This window comes from Macaca fascicularis, chromosome 19, assembly GCF_037993035.2.
Source record: "Macaca fascicularis isolate 582-1 chromosome 19, T2T-MFA8v1.1".
Lineage (NCBI taxonomy): Eukaryota > Metazoa > Chordata > Mammalia > Primates > Cercopithecidae > Macaca > Macaca fascicularis.
In genome coordinates this window covers 54,183,569-54,199,330 of record NC_088393.1, presented here as the reverse complement: position 1 = coordinate 54,199,330, position 15,762 = coordinate 54,183,569, and the positions used below count along the sequence as shown (strand labels likewise).

The following is a 15,762-nucleotide window of genomic DNA, read 5'->3' as shown; positions in this document are numbered from 1 at the left end:
TGAAACACCTAAATTGCAGCGGTCAGGCATTCCTCCAGGACCTCCTCCCCCAGGATCTTGCTTCAAGTGCTGGAAATCTGGCCACTGGGCCAGGGAATGCCTGCAGCCTGGGATTCCTCCTAAGCTGTGTCCCATTTGTGTGGGACCCCACTGGAAATCGGACTGTCCAACTTGCCCAGCAGCCACTCCCAGAGCCCCTGAAACTCTGACCCAAGACTGACTGACTCCTTCCCAGATCTTCTCAGCTTAATGGTTGAAGACTGATGCTGCCTCATCACCGTGGAAACCTCCTGGACCATCAAGAGCTTTGGGTAACTCTTACAGTGAAGGGTAAGTCCATCCCTTTCTTAATCAATATGGAGGCTACCCACTCCACATTACCTTCTTTCCAAGGGCCTGTTTCCCTTACCTCCACAACTGTTGTGGGTATTGACAGCCAGGCTGCTAGACCCCTCAAAACTCCCCCACTCTGGTGCCAACTTGGACAACATTCTTTTATGCGTTCCTTTTTAGTTATCCGCACCCGCCCAGTTCCCTTATTAGGTCAAGACATTTTCACTAAATTATCTGCTACCCTGACTATTCCTGGGCTACAACCACACCTCACTGCCACCCTTTTCCCCAGTTCAAAGCCTCCATCACATCCTCCCCTTGTATCTCCCTACCTTAATCGACGGGATACCTCTACTCCCTCCTTGGCAACCAATCATGCACCCCTTATCATCCCATTAAAACCTAATCACCCTTACCCTGCTCAATGCCAATATCCCATCCCACAGCAGGCTTTAAAAAGGTTAAAGCCTGTTACCACCAGCCTGTTACAACATGGCCTCTTAAAAGTCTACAAACTCTCCTTACAACTCTCCTGTCCTACCTGTCCAAAAACCGGACAAGTCTTACAGGCTGGTCCAAGATCTTCATCTTATCAACCAAATTGTCTTGCCTATCCACCCCGTGGTGACAAACCCATATACTCTCCTATCCTCAATACCTCCCTCCACAACCCATTATTCTGTTCTGGATCTCAAACATGCTTTCTTTACTATTCCTTTACACCCTTCATCCCAGCCTCTCTTCACTTTCACTTGGACTGACCCTGACACCCATCAGTCCTAGCAACTTACCTGGGCTGTACTGCCACAAGGCTTCAGGGACAGCCCCCATTACTTCAGTCAAGCCCTTTCTCATGATTTACTTTCTTTCCATCCATCTGCTTCTTACCTTATTCAATATTTTGACAACCCTCTACTTTATAGCCCATCCTACAAATCTTCCCAACAGGACACCCTCCTGCTCCTCCAACATCTGTTCTCAAAAGGATATCGTGTATCACCCTCTAAAGCCCAAATTTCTTCCTCATCCGTTACCTATCTTGGCATCTTTCTTCATGAAAACACACGTGCTCTCCCTGCTGATCGTATCTGGCTAATCTCTCAAACCCCAACCCCTTCTACAAAACAACTCCTTTCCTTCCTAGGCATGGTTAGGTACCTTCTCCTTTGGATACCTGGTTTTGCCATCCTGACTAAACCATTATATAAACTCTACCTGATTTCAAACTATACTACAAGGCTACAACATGGTACTGGTACCAAAACAGACACACAGACCAATGGAACAGAATAGAGATCTCAGAAATAAGTCCACACATCTATAACCATCTGATCTTTGACAAACCTGACACAAACAAGAAATGGGGAAAGGATTCCCTATTTAATAAATGGTGCTGGGAAAACTGGCTAGCCATATGCATAAAATTGAAACTGGACCCCTTCCTTACATCTTACACAAAAATTAACTCAAGATGGATTAGAGACTTAAATGTAAAACCCCAAACCCAAAAACTTCTATTAAAACTCTAGAAGAAAATCTAGGCAACACCATTCAGGACATAGGCATGGAAAAAGATTTCATGACCAAAACACCAAAAGCAGTTGCAACAAAAGCAAAATTGACAAATGGGACCTAATTAAAGACCTTCTGCACAGCAAAAGAAACTATCATCAGAGTGAACAGACAAACTACAGAATGGGAGAATGTTTTTGCAATCTATTCATCTGACAAAGGTCTAATATCCAGAATCTACAAGGAACTTAAACAAATTTACAAGAAAAAAAAAACCATCAAAAAGTAGGCAAAGGATATGAACATACAATTCTCAAAAGAAGACATTTATGTGACACACAAACATATGAAAAAAAAGCTCAACATCACTGATCATTAGAGAAATGCAAATCAAAATCACAAGATGCCATATCATGCCAGTCAAAATGGTGATTATTTAAAAAGTCAAGAAACAACGGTTGCTGGCAAGGCTGTGGAGAAACAGGAATGCTTTTATACTATTGGTGGGAATGTAAATTAGTTCAACAATTGTGGAAAACAGTGGCAATTCCTCAAGGATCTAGAACTAGAAGTACCATTTGACCCAGCATTCCCATTACTGGGTATAAACACAAAGGAATATAAATTATTCTATTAAAAAGATACATGCACACGTATGTTTACTGCAGCACTATTCACAATAGCAAAGACATGGAATCAGCCCAAATGTCCATCAATGATAGACTAGATAAAGAAAACACGGCACACATACACTATGGAATACTATGCAGCCATAAAAAGGAATGAGATCATGTCCTTTGCAGGGACATAGATGAAGCTGGAAGCCATTATCCTCAGCAAACTAACACAGGAACAGAAAACCAAACACTGCATGTTCTCACTCATAAGTGGGAGCTGAACAGTTAGAACATATGGACACAGAGAGGGGAATAGCACACACTGGGGCCTGTCAGTGGGGGCAGAGGAAGGGAAAGCATCAGGATAAATAGCTAATGCATGAAGGGCTTAATACTAGGTGATGGGTTGATAGGTGCAGCAAACCACCATGGCACATGTTTACCTATGTAACAAACCTGCACATCCTGCACATGTATCCAAGAACTTAAAATAAAATTTAAAAACAGAAAAAAAAGAAAAATAAAAAAACAAAATTACAACAAAACAAAAACTGATTGGGGTGAGGTAATGGAGACTTTCACTTTTAGCTCTATAGACTTCTATCATTTTGAATAGAACACATATATTCATACACTGCTTATCCAATAAAATCAATCTAAATATTTTTTTTAAACCAACCCCTCTGCAAAATAAATTTTCTTACTTTTGATTAAAAAGGAAAACTCAATTGGCCATTTTTGTGTGGGTCTACTTCTGGATATTCCATTACGTTCCATCGATCTGTATGTTCTTCCATTCACCAATAAGATACCATCTTGATTACTACACCTTTATAAAAGCCTCAGAATCAGGTCCCTAAACTTGGTTCTTCTTTTACAAAATTGTCTTGGCTGTTCTAGTTCTTTTGCCTTTCCTTACACATTTGAGAATCAGCTTTACAATATGACTCCCCCCCAAAAAAAATCCTCCCAGGCTGTTAGGTTTGCTTTGAATGTACATATCAAGGTGAAGAATACTGACATCTAACAATGAGTCTTCCAGTCCATGGCTACAGTATATCTCTCCATTGATTTAGATCTTTATGTCCCAGTTTTTGAACTTTTCCGCATACAGAACCACACACATTTTGTTTGATTCAGGCATAGATATTTAATTTTTGATACCCTTTTAAATTGCTTTTAATTTCAAATTTGAATTGTTCAAAGAGACAGACAGTGAACAATTCAAATGTGAATTGTTCCACAGACGATTGTTTATAGTCTATAGAAATATATTTTATTACTTTATATTAATTGACTTGGTAGTCTGTGAACTTGCTAACCTTATTTATTTGTCCTATGAATTCTTTATAGATTCCCTGGGATTTTCTACATCGGCAATAATGTCTGTGAATAGACAGTTCATCACTTATTTTCCAATCTGTATGCGTTTTTGCCTCATTACACTAGTTAGGACTTCCCGTACAAAAATGAATAGAAGTGGTGAAAATAGACTCCCTTGCCTTGTTCCCGACCTTAGGAGGAAAACATTCCATCTTTACCATTAAATATGATGTTAGCTGTAGGATTTTTGTAGATGCCTTTTACAAAGTTAAGCAAGTTCCCTGATATTTCTAGTTTTCTGAGAATGCATTTTATTCTGCTTATGAATGTTTTAATTGCTCAGAAACCCATATACACTTCCAGTGAGATATTAATGTCTTGTTAAGTTTTATATTTTGATCACCATTACAGAAATTATTAATAGATGCATTTTATAAACCTGAGGTTTTCATAATCATAAAAGCAATTTCCTCATCAATTGTCCAACTGCTTCAAATATCAAGGTCTTTAAGCAAAGCTCTTCAGAAAATTTTATAAGTAAAAATAAATTACCAATAAAGAGAGGCAGCTTCTAGTAAATATTTAGTTGTTATTAAACTAATATTTAATTTTAATTTCCTTACAGACTTAAGTTTATTAGCTTGAGGCGAACTTTATTAGTTAAAAATTATTTATCATTTTGAAGTTTTAAAAATATAATTTTGTCAATTTTAAATTGTCACTTTTCTGGTTGAGGCTACCTTAGACATAAAAAGTATCAAACTAGGCCGGGCGCGGTGGCTCAAGCCTGTAATCCCAGCACTTTGGGAGGCCGAGACGGGCGGATCACGAGGTCAGGAGATCGAGACCATCCTGGCTAACCTGGTGAAACTGCGTCTCTACTAAAAAATACAAAAAACTAGCCGGGCGAGGCGGCGGGCGCCTGTAGTCCCAGCTACTCGGGAGGCTGAGGCAGGAGAATGGCGTGAACCCGGGAGGCGGAGCTTGCAGTGAGCTGAGATCCGGCCACTGCACTCCAGCCTGGGCAACAGAGTGAGACTCCGTCTCAAAAAAAAAAAAAAGTATCAAACTTCCCAAAAACATTTTGGAGTCATTTCTACTTAGAGAGACAGTATGTCCTTTTAAAAGATCAACTGCATTATAACTTAGATTATCTGATAAAATACCAATTTCAAGAAATGGTCAAAAATTAGGTATTACAGACAGGCATGGTGGCTCACACCTGTAATCCTGGCACTTTGGGAGGCTGAGGCAGGAGGATAGTTTGAGGCCAGGAGTTCAAGAAATGCCTAGGCAACACAGTGAGATCCCATCTCTACAAAAAAAAAAATGTTTTTTTTGAGACAGGGTCTCACTCTGTCACCCAGGCTGGAGTACTAGAGCACAGTGGTGCAATCTCAGCTCACTGCAGCCTCAGCTGCCCAAGTTCAAGTGATTCTCCCACCTTAGCCTCCCGAGTAGCTGGGACTACCAGCACACATCACCAAGCCCAGCTAATTTTTGTATTTTTTGGTAAAGGCAGGGTTTCACCATGTTGACCAGGCTGGTCTCAAACTCCCAACCTCAAGTGATCCACCCGTCTCAGCCTCCCTACATGTTGGGATTACAGGTATGAGCCACCGTGCCTGGCCCAAAAAATATTTTTTTTTTTTGATTAGTCAGGAGTGGTGGTGCGTGCCTATAGTCCCAGTTACTCAGGAGACTGAGGCAGAAGAATCGCTTGAGTCCAGGAGTTTGAGGGTGCAGTGAGCCATCACCACACCACTGCAGGCCAGCCTAGGTGACAGAACAAGACCCCAATCTCTAAAAAACAACAACACAAAGTTAGTCTTGCGTTAAGAAAAGAAACAACCCCAAAATGTGAATCAAGAGCCTTGACAGTGATTGAAAGTAATTATTTAACTTATCTTAAAATCCAGGTTTGAATATAAAAAATGTTTACCAAATGTGCTTAATTTCTCCCCATTATAGAAGAAATGTGACACTTCAAACTTTTGATTATGGTATATGCACTTAATACATTGCATTTTTACAGATTTTAGTCTAACCAGTAATTCAGAAAGGCATTAAAACAAAACATAAATTGAAACTTTATTTTTATATAAAAATTTATCACACTGTTTGAGTTCATTTTTTAAAAATACTTTTGTATTTGTCATTGAAACTGTTGAGGCTCTCAAATTCCATAGCTAATGACTGTGTTTCTTTAGCTGAATAATTCTTTCAACTAAAGACATTAAGTATACAGAGTCATCTTCCAGCTCTTGTAGCTGCTTCTTCTGTGTATTAGCAACAAGAGTATGAAAACAGAAACAATAGGACTCTAAGTTGAACAAAGGCTTTCATTTCATGGTAAGCCTGTTTTACACCTACAATGAGTGACATCAGTCTTTCTTTCTTACAAAACGTATTATAAGTAAAATAGGATATAATAATAGGTTATCTCAGCAACAGAAATATGACTCACAAGTAGAAACAGAAACATGGAAAACACAAGTGCTTCTTTTAACAGAACAATCTGTATACTGATTATTTAAAGTTTTATGACTGTGTACTAATTTCAAAGAAATATGTAGACCAAGCACCTTACATGCCAAACACCTTACAGAACTGAAGACATTCTAAGTAACAGTTTGCCTATATTCTTTCACAAATATCCCCCCTTAATGGCCTCCTCACACTAAAATGTGATAATAAATACATTTTCATGGAGCCAGGTATGGGGAAACAGAAAAAGAAAGTAATAGTAATTTGAACCGAAGAGAAGATGGTGTGAAAACTGAACTCCTGAAAGCATGACTGGTCTGCTAACCAAGGACATGAATAGTACTAATAAGGAATTTCCTCATTAAAGAGTGAAAGAATGAAACAGCCAATGTAGAAGTGTATACTCTGCTAAAATAGACTTCGAGATGAAAGTGAGGATTCTCCCATTTCTAGCCATGATCATGTTAACTGAAACCAGACTAGCTCTCTTGACATTAACAACTATAAAACTGCACACTGAATAAAACATATGAAGTCACTGTGTTTAGGTACCAGACAACAGGTAGCACAAGACTGCAATTCCTGAGGGGATGGACATTTACAGGGTGAGCCCTTAGATAAACAAGTTATTTGCCAAAGAACAGTTTCCCAACTGCAGTGCAGATAGCTGGGATCTGAGCACAGGACAGCAGTTCTGCAGCAATGAGGACATTCAGGGCAGCTGGTGAGGGTGGAGTCTCTGAGGTATGGTATCAAAGAAGAACTGTGCAGAGGTAAGCACCAGATGTCCTTGTGGAGTCTTCCCCAAATTCCTGGCTGAGGGCGAGGCTGCATCAATGCACAGACAAGACTATCCAAGGCTTACCAGAGAGGTAAGCCTTAAGGAAGAACTATCCCAGAATGGAGGAGAGTAAGAAAACACAATAATGAATTGCAACACTGGATTCTGGATTGCACCATAAGGTGGACAGCAGTGGGACAACTGATGAAACTCAAATAAGGTCTGCAGATCAGTTAACAGCATCATGTCAATATTAGTTTTCTGGTTTCAATAATTTTATTAAGGCTATGCAACATTAGAGGAAGCTGAATGAAAAACACCAATTCACCATACTATTATTGCAACCTCTTTGTAAGTCTAAAATTATTTTAAAATAAGTTAGACAGTAGTTTAAATGTTGCATATAAAAACGCAATAACGATAATGAATACTTCCTAACGATGCAATCAGGATGCCTTCACATGCTCCCTCACACCTGAAATAAGTGTTATGTATCTAAGGCTCTCTCTTCAGCGTTTTGTATCTAAGGCTCCCCTGCCCTTTGGTGTGGCCTGGTTTAGCCAGTCCAAACCAGATGCAGATAGTTGTGTGGGAAGCTTGGCGACACAGACAGTTCCACTATCACCCACAAGGTAACTGGTCAATTGTGGGCTGGGCTTAAAAGGTGGGCTGATGATCCCCAGTGCATGATGAGCATGGCAGTAAATGCACAGGGAGACTAGGTTCCCATCCACCAAGGGAAGCCTGCGCGAGTGTCCACCTGGACAGGAAGTGATGGACACAGTCCTGAAAGCACAGCAGGCACTGCTCCCACCCACCAATGGGCAGCCTGCCTGGAGAGTCAGCCGTGGACGTCAAGGCTGGAATTCCCTTTCTGGCTCAGCAAAATTACCAGAGACCAAACCATAGACACCACAGAACTCCTTTACCTAGTCAACACTGTCTGACTCTTTCGTGACGTAAGTCTCAAACCAAGAACACCAACAGGGACAGGGCCACACATCTCAACACTGACACCACACCCCCTTGACACTCAGAATGCTTAAGTCCTGAATCACAAGATCTCAACTTCTTTTTTGGAAAGGTGTTTCTTTATCTCGTGATTTACAAAGATACAAAGACTTGATCAGAAGGACCAAAATACTTTCTGAAATTAGAAACAAAATTATTATAACATTCAAATAGAATCATTCCCACGAACAAACCATGACTCACAGAATTTAATTACTAAGTAGCTGTCGTTTTTACACCTCTTTCCTTTTAAATTTATTCTTTATTATTTTAAAAAATAAATAGAGATGGAGTCTCCCTATGTTGACTCGCTATGTTGATGAGAATGGTCTCAAACTCCTGGCCTCAAGTGATTCTCCCATCTCGGCCTCCTAAAGTGCTGGAATTACAGGCATGAGCCACCTCTTGCAGCTTAAATGTATTCTGTAGTGCTAGTTCTTCCCCCACCCCAGGATAAAAGTTAGGTCAAATCCCATGAATTTTTCTGGTGATTTTATTTAATAAATATCTGCCCGTGACTCATTTAAAATGGCCTTACGTATATAAAAGTGAAAACGACAATCTTGATTTAAACTTACATTTTCACTGTCTCTTCCAGTTCTGATCTGCAGTCAAGTGGAAGCCTGAACTCGAGGAAGGGAAGGCCCTCTGACTCATGATTTCCGACCTAGCACGGTTAAGAATCTTCCCCCATTTGCTGACTTAGTTTCTGAATCTACTGTGTTTAGAGCTCAAGGAAAGAAGCCAGGGAGCAATAGAGTTCTTCCTTGATGGGCAGCATTGTGGTGATCTAACATTGACACTGTCCTGAGGTTGCAAATACTTGAAACTGACTCTTTCCTTTAGGGGAGACTTTTGGCTTCTAGGCAGAAATCTCTCATCTGAGCTTCCTTTGATGAGGGCAATTTCATCTGGATATTTACAACCCTTATCCACCATGCAAAGTTTCTGATTCAAATCCAGGCTGCAACCGAGCTGACAGGAGTGGTGCAGACAATGATGTAGCCAAAGCAGATAGGTACCTGCCATTCACCGACGACGTATAAATGTTTCCAAAGCGCCTGAGGCCTGGAAACTCCGGTGGCTGGTTGGGGGATCATGGCCAGGGGCGGCGGAGAACATCTGAGCCCCTGTGTGACCTGGGTCTCATTCGGGCTATGGGAGTGCAAACAGGTTCCAATCCGCGAGGAGGATGCACTAAAGTGACCCGCTTAGGCTGCAAAACCAGGTGCACTGTGGCAGGCACGACTCGCTGAGCTCCATTTTGGAGGCGGGGAACTCTGAGGCGGCGACTTGACACCCCTCCTGGGCAGCCAAAACAAACCATTGCGGAGGATTCTTGTCCCACGCAAGGAGCGACCTCAGCCATGAACTCTGCAGCATCACAAGTGTCCAGAACGGCCGGAAGTGGCAACGCCTACTGACACCAAAGCGGCCACTGAAACGGAAACTTGGTGGCCAAGGCCGCCTCACCCATGCGCCTGCGCGAGCTCTACTGACGACGCCTGCGCACTGCAAGGTGGGCGCCGCTCTCCAGTTTCTAAGCAGTCTCCTACTGCCGTCTAGTGTTGGCTACTGGAATATCGACTAAAATTCCCCCAGAGAGAGCGCCTCGCAGGCCTTTTGACCAACTGTTGTGAATTGATACACTGCTATGTTTGCTGCATTTTACAGTGAGCCTTGACCCCACAATTGAATGCTATTATAACCCCTACAAAAACTAATTGACAAAAAAGACCAATGGGTTAGGGTGTGAAGGCTACTGGGTAATACAGGTCCAGGTGGTCTTATATTAAACTTGTTAATCCAAGTCCATGGAAGTCCTGGGAGGAAAAGTTCTCAACAGATCTTAGGGCCGCTTCGTAAGTTGGCCTCAGGTGATCTTCTCCCAACACTGATTCGTTGGAACCATCCTGGGTTAAATTAATATGGAATGTGTTATCAGGCAACATTGTTTACCATTAAAAAGTCCCTCAGTATGTACTTAAAAGGACTGTGACTGGACACTTAGACCCAGATGACTGTGTAACCTGGACTACAAAAGAAAAAAAAGTTTAAAAAATAAGCCTTGGTTTTCCACAGTGGAGTTTCTTGTTCCTGAGTATAACACTTGTATGCTTTGGAAGCTACACTTAAAGGCTGACAGAAGCTCATGGTTCCTGTCATGTATTGGCTATTATTTTTGCTTGGCTAAACTGCACCGTTGCTCGGTGGAGTCACCAGATATGGGAGTGACGAGCTTCAGATGATGCCAGTCTCAGTACCAATTCTCTTCAATCACATAAGAGACCTTAACTGAGAACCATCTGGCTGAGCTGGGTCAATCCTCAGAACTGTGAGAGGTAATAATAAAGTTATTGTTGTTGCTTTCAGCCATTAAGTTCTAGGATGGTTTGTCATGTAGCATTGGATAACCTGAACCTTTCCACTACATGATGACGGTTTTAATCAAATATGCACGAGGATATGCAGCTGAAAACCCAAAATGCCATTCAGTATGGGTCTAGGCACAAAGTAGGACGAATTCTGAAAACGTCGTATTTTGATGCAGAAGAGAGTTGTACTTAATTCATATTGCAAACAGTGGATAGAAAAAAAAATTGTGGAAGAGCTTACAATGGAATTGAGATGGAGAAAGTTGGGAGGACATAGAGGTGGATTTGATTTATTTGATGGATGCTACCCTAACACTTTGGTAAAATCAATTTGCAAAATCAATCATTTGGCATAGGTAGGAACTTCCTGCAGTTGAGCCCCTGGAATGATGGATATGCTTAATGTCAATAAATTTTGGAATTAATCTCATGATTATCAGACAATCCCATATTTGTCTTCGTCCCATAATTATCTGAAAATTTTGCTTGTCGTGCCTCTACTGTCCCTCAAGCCATGGACGCAGAGTTTATTCCCACGTACAGGTTTCTCTTTCCCATGAACAAATGTTATAATGCCCCTCGACACTCCCAACTTCACTTTCAATTGTATCAATCTCTTTGAATAATCAATTTGTGTCTTTGCTGATTTTCTCAATTGTATGTCTGTTTCCTACTTGCAACCACTATGTAAGATCAGCAGCATACTTCCTGAGTTCAGATTGACATTCACATGCAAAAGACAACATAGCTTTAGCTTGGCACCAGGATTTTAAAAACAGGAAGGACATCTAACATGTCAGCATGAAAGAGTTAGATTCATCTTTATTGGGAATACTTACAACTATCGAGGTGTTGCTTTCCAGCCGCCAAAATAGGCAGTTCAATTGAAAGGAGTAAGACCATCTGGTTGGTGGTATGGACCATTCCTCAAACAGGACAGGCAAAAATAGCTTATATCAGTTTATGAGTGTAGCTCCCAACATACACAACTGTCATGCTCAGTAACAAAAGACTCCACCCATGGCAGCCAAGACTTAATTCCTACACCATGTTTTGTAGTTCAGGTTATGTAATCTTTCTGAGGCTATGTGTCTACTCACGTCCTTGTAGTCCAGATCAAGGGTCTTTTAAATGATAAACAATGTTGCCCGATAACACAGTCAGTACTCCACATTAATTTTAACCCAGTATGTTTCCAAATCAAAGAAATCGGAAATGTAGCTTCCCGTTCCAAAATGGTGTCATAGAAGCAAGCTGGCTTCACTCCCCCAACTCCCACAGAAAACCAAAACCAAATATACAGTGCAGAGATTAACACCAGAAATATCCGATAACTCAAATATGAAGACAGAACAGTTCCCAGGGCCACAGAGAAGTGAAAAGAACTCTGAGCAGAGGGTAAGAAAATCCGACTTCCACATTTGTGACTCCCCTCCCTCCATTCTGCAGGGCACCAAACTTGTGGAATATTTTCCCCCAATCCACTGTTTCTACACTAGGAAAAAAGATCAAGGTGAACAACCAGTTTCCCCACTATCTTGGGTTCCCTGGCAGGAGACCTGTCCTCCATTTTTTTTTTTTTTTTTTGAGACGGAGTCTTGCTCTGTCACCCAGGCTGGAGTGCAGTGGCCGGATCTCAGCTCACTGCAAGCTCCGCCCCCCGGGTTTACACCATTCTCCTGCCTCAGCCTCCCGAGTAGCTGGGACTACAGGCGCCCGCCACCTCGCCCAGCTAGTTTTTTGTATTTTTTAGTAGAGACGGGGTTTCACCATGTTAGCCAGGATGGTCTCGATCTCCTGACCTCGTGATCCGCCCGTCTCGGCCTCCCAAAGTGCTGGGATTACAGGTGTGAGCCACCGCGCCCGGCCCCTGCCCTCTATCTTAACCCACGGGAGGCACCAAGAGTGCTTAAAGGGAGAAATACCCCTAAGGACAGAGGTGGGAGGTGGGTCTACTGCCCCAGCCTTAGAAACTCTGCTCTGTAACTCAGCCAAAGCAGACACCAAATCAGCGTCTGCTCAGCAGCACCACACTGTAGAAACTTCCTTCTACAGCTACCCTGGGAATGAACCCCTAGCCAGGCTTTCCACACTGCTGAGATATTCCCTTTTGGGACCTCCCACATGCCAGAACGGCAGTGTTCCCACAGATTATTAGAGCTGAGGCAAATCTCTGCTTAAGGCTCCACCTAGACCTGAAAAGGAGGCAGTGATTTAGCATTAAAGAACCTCTAAGCTTGAGAACAAAATGGCTGACTGCGCCTGGTGGCTCATGCCTGTAATCCCAGCACTTTGGGAGGATGAGACAAGTGAATCACTTGAGTGCAGGAGTTCGAGACCAGCCAGGGAAATACAAAAAAATAGAAAATAATCAATAAAATGACAGTTCTCACCTATTAAAAATAACCTTGAATAGAAATAGACTAAATTCCTCACTGAAAATGTATAGACTAGATGAATGAATTTTATAAAACAAGACCCAGCTATGTACTGCCTACAAGAAATTCATCTCATCTATAGAGACACACATAGACGGAAAGTGAAAGACATTCCATGCAGATGTAAACCAAAAGTGAACATGAGTAGCTGTACTTATATCAGACAAAACAGACTTCAAGTCAAAAGCTGTAAACAGAGACAAAGATATTATATAATACTAAAGGAATCCATTCAACAAAAGAATATAATTCTAAGTATTAACATATATGCATCCAACACCACAGCACACACCTATCTAAAGCAAATATTATTAGATCTGAAGGGAGAAGTAGATCCCAAAACTATAATTGTTGGAAACTATACAAATACATGACAATTGAACAACATGCTCCTGAATGACCCATGGGTGAAGGAAAGAAATAAGAATGAAGTTTTAAAATTCCTTGAACAAAACAGAAATAGAAACACTACATACTAAATAAAACCTATGGGACACAACAAAAACCGTATTAAGAGCTAAGTTTACATTAATAAATGCCTACATCAAAAAACTAGAAAGATTTCAATTAAACAACTTCATAATGCACCTCAAGGAAAAGAAAAACAAGAACAAACCAAACCCAAAATTTATAGAAGGAAAATGATAAAGATCAGAGCAGAAGTAAACAAAATCGAGACTAAAAAAACAAAGATCAATGAAACAAAAAGTTGGTTTTTTGAATAGATAAACAAAATTGATAACCTATTACTTAGACTAAGGAAAAAGAAAGAAGACTCAAATAAATAAAAGCGGCTACAAAAAAGGTGGCATCACAATGGAAACCACAGAAATACAAAGGATCACTAGAGATTACTATGAACAATAGTAACTAGAGATTACTATACACCGATGGATTCAGAAACTTAGAAGAAATACATAAATGTCTGTATACATATAGCCTACCAAGACTGAACAAAAAAGAAAGAAGAAATACAAAACCTAATAGACAACAGCAAATAATGAGATTGAATCAATAATAAAAAGTCTTCCAACAAAAATCCAGGACTTGATGGCCTTGTTGCTAAAGTCTACCGAACTTTTAAAGATGATTTAATAGCAATTCTTCTCAAACTATTTTTAAAAATTGAATCAGAGGGAATTATTCCTTACTCATTTTATGAGGCCAGCATAACCCTGGTACCAAAACCAGACAAAGACACAAAAACCACAAAAAATCTACAGACTAATATCCCTCATGAACATAGATGCAAAAATCCTCAATAAAATACTACCAAACCAAATCCAACGATACATCTAAAAGATCATACACCATGATTAAACCAGGAATGTAAAGATGGTTCAATATATGCAAATCAATAAATTTGATACATCAATAGAATGAAGGATGAAAAACTACATAATCATCTCAATAGATGCAGAAAAAGCATTTGATAAAATTCAGCATCGCTTCATGATAAAAATTCTCAATAAAGTAAGTAGAGAAGGAAATTACCTCAACATAATGAAGGCTGTATATAACAAACCCACTGACAGCTAACATAATACTGAATGGGGAAAAACTGAAAGTTTTTCCTCTAAGAACTGAAATAAGACCAGGATGCCTACCCTCAGCACTCTTATTCGGCATGGTACTGGAAGTCTTAGCCAGAGCAATTGGAAAAGAAAAAGAACTAAAAGGCATTCAATAGGAAAGGAGGATGTCAAATTTTCCCTGTTTGCAGATGACATGATTTTATATATTAAAAAGCCTAAAGATTCTCCCAAAAACTCTTAGAACTAATAAATTCAGTAAAGTTACAGGATACAAAATCAATGCAAAAAAAAGTAGCATTTCTATACATAAACAATAAACTAGCCAAAAACAAAATCAAGAAGGTTATCATATTTACAATAGCTACAGAAAATGAAAATAAAAGACGTAGGAATAAATTTAACCAAGGAGATGAAAGACCTCTAAAGGAAAACTACAAAACACTGATGAATGAAACTGAAGAGGTTACAAACAAATGCAAAGACATCTCATACTTATGTATTAGATTTAATATTGTTAAAATGATTGCTCTCAAGCTTGGCGTTTGGTCGTTGGGGACCCACACGGGTTCAACATGTGTATCAAGAAGTGTTATTTCTGTTCGGGGCCCATCTACCCTGGCCAAGGCATGATGTTCATCCACAACGATTGCAAGGTGTTCAGATTTTGTAAATCTAAATGTCATAAAAACTTTAAAAAGAAGCGCAATCCTCATAAAGTTAGGTGGACCAAAGCATTCTGGAAAGCAGCCAGTAAAGAGCTTACAGTGGATAATTCATTTGAATTTGAAAAACGTAGAAATGAGCCTATCAAATACCAGCGAGAGCTATGGAATAAAACTACTGATGCAATGAAGAGAGTTGAAGAGATCAAACAGAAACGCCAAGCTAAATTTATAATGAGCAGATTGAAGAAAAATAAGAGCTACAGAAAGTTCAGAATATCAAAGAAGTCAAGCAAAACATTCATCTTATCCGAGACCCTCTTGCAGACAAAGGGAAACAGGTGGAAGAGAAAATGGTTCAGCAGTTACAAGAGGATGTGGACACAGAAGATCCTTCTTAAAAATCTCTGTAACCATTTCTTTTATGTACATTTGAACGTGCCCTTTGGAGACTTGGAACTGTTAAATTATTCATTTATTTTTTACATAAGGTCATTTAAATGAAAATTGATTAAAATATATCTTTCCTACATTGCCATCTGCAAAACTTCAGATATTATGGATGTTAGATTGCATCTCAGTGTTAAATCATCACTGATAGATGTACTTATGTAAATCATGATAATTCCACTTATAACTATAGAAGTGAATTGTGGACGTAAAATGGTTATGTCATTTGGATAATGGC

At 40.1% G+C, this 15,762-nt stretch overlaps 1 protein-coding gene and 1 pseudogene across 1 annotated transcript in view; one reads left to right on the top strand and one right to left on the bottom strand.

The window, feature by feature from the left end:
- IGFL1 (IGF like family member 1) overlaps window positions 1-9,558 on the bottom strand; it is a 99,619-nt gene extending 90,061 nt beyond the window's left edge. The window contains exon 1 of the mRNA XM_074023944.1: window positions 8,643-9,558. The gene's annotated coding sequence lies outside the window, so the exon portion shown is untranslated. The remainder of the gene's footprint in view (window positions 1-8,642) is intronic.
- Window positions 9,559-14,984: 5,426 nt separating this feature from the next.
- Window positions 14,985-15,475, top strand: LOC102138365 (probable ribosome biogenesis protein RLP24 pseudogene; annotated as a pseudogene).
- The last annotated feature ends 287 nt before the right edge of the window (window positions 15,476-15,762 follow it).